The following is a 5933-nucleotide window of genomic DNA, read 5'->3' on the forward strand; positions in this document are numbered from 1 at the left end:
CATAGAGTGTGGATGACCTATGTTTCCAGGAGCCCACTGAGGCTCTTGAGATGCTTTCTCTACGCACAGAGAGGGGCTACTGTAGTCTAACATCCCACCTGAGCTGCACCAATGCCCTCGTGTCTCAGCTGTCACCACTGCGCTATGAAGCCTCAATGGGTTTCGTCTTTATCAGTCCTTGCCTGTGGCTCTCTGGTCACTTCCATAAGACTGTCACTAACTCCCTCACACTCTCTCCATTTTCTTGTTTTTGCCTGTCTCATGCTCCTCATGGACTCTGAGATCCTCCTGGGCCAGGACAGTATTGTATTCATCCATGTGTCCTCCTAGCACCAGCTAACACTAGGCCCAGCCCCATGTAAGTCCCGTGTAAAGCTTGGTTAAATGAAGGGAATTGAGTTTGCTTTATGTAAAAGTGACAGGCAGGAAGGATTTAAGCACATGACTTCTTTGCAAACGACACACGTGGACTGTGCAGAGGGGAAAGGGATCTATTTTTGTGACTGGTGACAGCTCATCACCCAAAGGTCATCTCCCAGAGCAGCAGGGCCCAGCTCTTCCAGCATTGTCCTTTCTAGAAGAAATGTCTACAGATAGATCCATGGCTCAGCCAAACACCAATTCATTGCACTTCTAAAGGAAGCATCCAGACTATTCAGAAGTAGAGTGATTATGGGACAAAGTTCTCAAAGCAATGTCACTTCCTTTCAGAAAGCCAGAAATCTGTTAGTCTTCCTTTACCTCCTGCTCTTCAAAAATAGTTCATTTATAGACAAATGCATGTGACATATTTGAGGACTCCAGAGGGTCGCTCTTCATTTGCTAACCAGGCAGCTGCATGGATGTGCAACCACAGGAAAATTCAGTTTATCCAAGCTTCCTGTCTGGGTAACAGATTCCAACTTTGAATATCGTACCTAGAAAAAGCAGGGTCAGACCTATGGGTTCATTACTGTTCATTTGATTTAATCCAAGACATATCGCAGCTCTCATTTCTATGAAGACTTTCTTTGGAAGAAAGGATAGAGGTAGCTTTGAAACAAGATGTCAGAAGAAATGGAATGAAGTACCTGGGGCAGGCAAGGACAGGTTCTTGAGGGTAGTGGCTACCATCAGCTTTGAAGCTGGACCATCACTGTGGGAAAACACACAGGTATCATCCTGCAGATTCCATAAAAACCTCCTTGTCTCCTTCTATATTTGATGCTCTAAAATGAATACCTACAAACTAGCTAACTGTATAAATTATAGAAATGTATTTTTCTTGGGCCCCGAGGTCAGCCAGTCTGAGATTACAATGCTTTCAAGTGTCTTGTGTACTGAAGTATTGCTGCTTCCACAAAGAGGCTTGTCAATGAGTCCTTATCTGGTGAGGGGGGGGAGTAGCACATCCTTGACTGGTAGGATGGCAAAGAACAAAGAAGAGGACAAATGTGAGTGTGAATTTTATTCACAAAGATGAAGCCCTTGTGGAACAATTTCCTTTTAAGGGCACCAACTCTTAATGCTCTCCCATTGGGTATTAAGTTTCAACGTGAGTCTGGGGGGGGGGCGGTAAACTCATGTCATAACACTCTTGTAGTATGAAAAGCAGGCCTTGAGACCCTCAGTGTGCTCCTAGAAAATGATAAAAAAAAAAATACAATTGATTGGTATTATGCACTGAATGTTTGGGTCTCTCCCCAAATTCATATATTGACTTTTTTCCCTGATAGGATATTTGGAGTTAGAGACTCTAGAAGGTGATTATGCCCAGACTGGGTTGTCAGGGTGTGACTCTCAATGGAATTCTAGGAGAACAGAGGCAGAGACCAGGAGAGACTGAGATTTTTCATTCCCACTAGAGTATCAGGGGAAAGGTTATATGAGGACACAGTGAGAAGCCAGCTGTCTACAAAGCCAAAAAGACTCTTTGTCAAGAATCAAATCTGCCATCATGTCCATCCTGGACTCCTTGCCTCCAGACCTGTGTTGTTTAAGACACTTAGCTACTGCTCTTCTCTTATAGCTTTCTATTTCTAGGGAGCCTCAGTTCAACAACTTATGTGTGAGCTTAGCTTTTAGTATGAAATAAAGATTGGTAAATTTAAAAGTGCATTGCAATTTGGCATAAGATGCATGGAGAATATTTTGAACTCAAGAACTGGCTGCTTATTTCAGCTCCTATGCAGTCCTGAGAAGTTTGCCCATCATCTCTTTGTCTCAGATTACTTTCTACCAAGTAGAAGCGGCATCTAACCCCACTGAGACAGAGTGTATGTTCCACATGACATCCTAAGTCGTGGAATATGACAGGGAAAGACAGTGCAGGGGTTCCTTCCTCTTGTATTCCCATTGAGGCCACTTTAGGATTGACTAGAATTCCATATCCTTAATGAGAAGCCCCGTGGAAATTTACTCAACTGTTCTAGGAACCCAAGGTCAAGATGCCCCAGCTAGCTTATCTTTAGTTTCTATTAAACTGCCAGCTTGTACAGAACCCCTCCCCCAGCTAACTGCTTATCTTAGTTTCTGTTAAGCTGCTTGCTTGCAAACACACACATACACACACACACACAGACAGAGTTGCCAAGTGAAATGCCAGGATGTGATTTTTTTTGCCTTCAAAAAACCCCCATGCTCTGGACATTCAGTGCTATACTTGGGTCCTGAAATACCTTAGTATAGCTCCATCAGCTCGAATAAAGTTGGCTATACATTGTGTCTGAGTGGGTTCCCTAGAACAGGTAAAAAGGCTTTTTGTTAAAAGTTAAGTGTAGCTCTCTTCCTGTTCTCCATCATGGCACAAGATCAAGGTGAAAAGGAGAACCGCATGATGGAACTTCATGCCTACAAGCTCTGTCTCAATATCTGTGTCAAGGAGAACTGAGACAGACTGACCCTGGCATCCAAGGTGTTGGTGTTGAAATTCCTGGCCCCTCCCCCAGCTGCAAGACTGCACATGCGCAGTTCAGTAGCCAAACAGGGGCAGGGCCTTATGTCCTTCGTAATCTGTGTGCTGTGTGATCTAGTAATTTGCAAGCAGCGCGATCACACAATCTGCACATGTATGGTGTAGCTCCATAAGCCCATATGCACATGTGCAAGGGAATCCTTAAAAAGCTGGTCACAGACTCCTCCCCTCTCTTCAGCTCACTCTTCCTCCTTCTCCATCTCTCCCTCCTCCTCACGTGTCTTTCCAACAGGCCTGACTACATTCTGTCCTCTTCCTTCTAGCCTCCTAATAAAACTCTGATAGTAAGTTTTGTCGTGCCTCGTGGTCTTTCTCGCACGGCGACAACACTTCTTAATGAATAACATTGTGCCGCAGTACCACCACATTAAAGCCAACAGTTGGAGCAGTTCAAAGGCCAGACACTTGTTTTTTTTTCCAAAGCTAGATATATCATCAGGCACTTTGGCATCAGGAGAAATGAAAAGATTACTGTTCACCGCACAGTCCATGTATTCAAGGTGGAGGACATCCTGGAGAAAGATCTGAAGATACAAGAGTGCAAGTTACAGACAAATAACATCTTGGATCCTGGAAACTTCACTCTGGGAAGCAAATGTGACCCGAGCATTGGGACCTACGGCCTAGACTTTCTACGTGGTGCTGGGTAGACCATGTTTCAGCATCACAGGCAAATGGCGCAGGGTGGGCTGCATTGGGGTCAAGCAGGGACTCAGCAAAGAGGAGGCTATGTACTGGTTCCAGCAGATGGATGAGGGGATTCCTCCTCCCTGGCAAGTCAGTGCTACCCAAAAGGCCGATAAAGGTTTCTCACAAATGCAAGCAAAAACTGAAAACAAACAAAATGAAAGTGAGTGCAGACAAGCAGCAGCGGAGATGGAGAAGTGGAAGCAGAGACAGCTGAGCCACAGTGTCTAAGGGGAAAACGGGGGGAGGCGGCAGCCAGCACAGAAACACCCCAAAACTACTCCACAGACAGGAACAAAACACTGGCGACTCGGGAACTTGGAGAGGGGGGCCTGGGAAGAATGGAACCCCTGTTTCCACTCCGCCTGGGGCTTATGTCCAAAGGCAAGGGCATAGGTGCTTCCTGACCCCTCCCCCAGGCTGGAAGTGAGAGCAGGCGGGGGAGGGGGGGGGGGATGCGTTTTAAGCTTTGCCTCAACTGACACTGGGGGATGCTGGCCTGATCCCACTGCTGCTCCACTCAATGGCTTCTTGTTTTGTCTCTGTCGAACTGAGTGTAAGATTTAAGCTGGATGCCTTATGTTATGTAAGGGAGAGCCCACCCCAACACCCCCCTCCCCCACCCCATCCCCCCCCCCCCCCCCCGCAAGACTATATAATGCAAATGGCCATTCCATACATAGCCACTTCCTCCCTCCAGGAAGCCAAGATCCTGCCGTCCAGAAAGAGCCAAACAAAGCAGCCAGCATCCTTCTCTCTGCGATTCCAATTTGAATCACACTGCCACACATGTAAAATGACTTCATTTTCCTCTGCCAGATCCCCTGGGGGTTGCAGGCTTGTTTATGCTTCTGTGAAATGAAGCCCAGCCCAGCCCAAGTGCAGGAAAATACTTCTCTAGGCAGGAGGCTGCTGGAGCCAGAACCCGGCAGGGTCCATTCATTCTTCCCTCATTTTTCAGCTCATCCCCTCAGAACAGGGAACCCTCAGTCCCTTAGGCCAGGCTTGGCAGCAGGGAGGCACCTGCTCAGATGCCAACATTCAGATTTAAAACTTGGTGTTGTCAACCCACAAAGATCATCTTCCTCGTCTGGGAACTTCTGCACCCGGACATAACTCTGATTTAGTTTGATGTGATTTATATACAATGGGGTGGGAAGGAGATTCACACACACACACACACACACATACGCATGCACATGGACACACACAGACACACACACATATAAACACATACACAAACATATACACATAGTCACAATACACACATACACATACACACATACATACACACACACACACACACATACCCCAAGCAGGTAAATCTTAGAAATACCAAATGGTCTTGAGTCTTGGCTCATGGGTGTGTTCTACCTTAGCGGCTGTATTAGTCATTTTTCTCATTGCCATGATCAAACACCCGTCAAAATCAAAATCAACTTAATGAAGGGAGAGGTTATTTGGGTTTGTGTTTGAGGGTCCAGTGCAGTGTGGTGAGGAAGGGTCAGCAACAGGAGCTTGAAGGGCAACAGGTCACAGGGCATCCCCCACTCAGGAAGCAGAGAGAGATGAATACTTGCGTCCACTTTACCTCTTTCCTTTTTGTGCAGCGGGGACCCAGCCCAGGACATGATGATGCACATGTACACCATGGTAGTTTGTATGAGATGCCCGCCATAGTCTCCAGCAATTGAATACCTGGTCCCCAGTTAGTAGCTGTTTAGCGAGAGTTTGAATCTCTGGCCTTCTGGAGGAAATGTGTTACTGGTGGTGGACTGTTTTGTGCTTGCTTCAAGATGTGAGCCCTCAGCCTCCGGAGCCTGTGCCCATACCCATGATCCGCTGTCAGGAACCCAAACCTTCTGGAACTGTGAGCCCAGACAAACTCTTCTGTACGTCGCCCTAGCCATAGTGTTCTAACACAGCAATAGAAAAATAAATAAGATTCACACCCAAAGGTGTGTTTCTCTGGTGATTCAAAATCCAGTCGAGCTGACCATAAAGAGTGAGGATCGTAGCTCCTTTATCCCCTGAGACAAAGACTAAATACATATTTATTTAGCAACCTACCATGTTTTCATAGAGAAAAGGTGAGAAATGGCTCCTGGGTCTGCGTCAAGCCTTTGGGAGACTCTGTGATATAGATTTAGAACCAAATCCTGCTTGCCTGGTCTGTCTGCTGTTTCTTTATGTACAACCAGCCATCAGAGTTACTGCCTCCACGCAACCTTGGAAAGAGGGGCCTGAGACAATGGCCATCCTGAGTGAGAGATGTCTCCCTTTATTTGGTTTC

At 46.4% G+C, this 5933-nt stretch overlaps 1 pseudogene; it reads left to right on the forward strand.

Annotated features, from left to right (window-relative positions):
- The first annotated feature begins 2779 nt into the window (after nucleotides 1-2779).
- On the forward strand, nucleotides 2780-3871 carry LOC131897326 (large ribosomal subunit protein uL5-like; annotated as a pseudogene).
- The last annotated feature ends 2062 nt before the right edge of the window (nucleotides 3872-5933 follow it).

The sequence above is a fragment of the Peromyscus eremicus genome, chromosome 22 (assembly GCF_949786415.1).
Source record: "Peromyscus eremicus chromosome 22, PerEre_H2_v1, whole genome shotgun sequence".
Taxonomy (NCBI): domain Eukaryota; kingdom Metazoa; phylum Chordata; class Mammalia; order Rodentia; family Cricetidae; genus Peromyscus; species Peromyscus eremicus.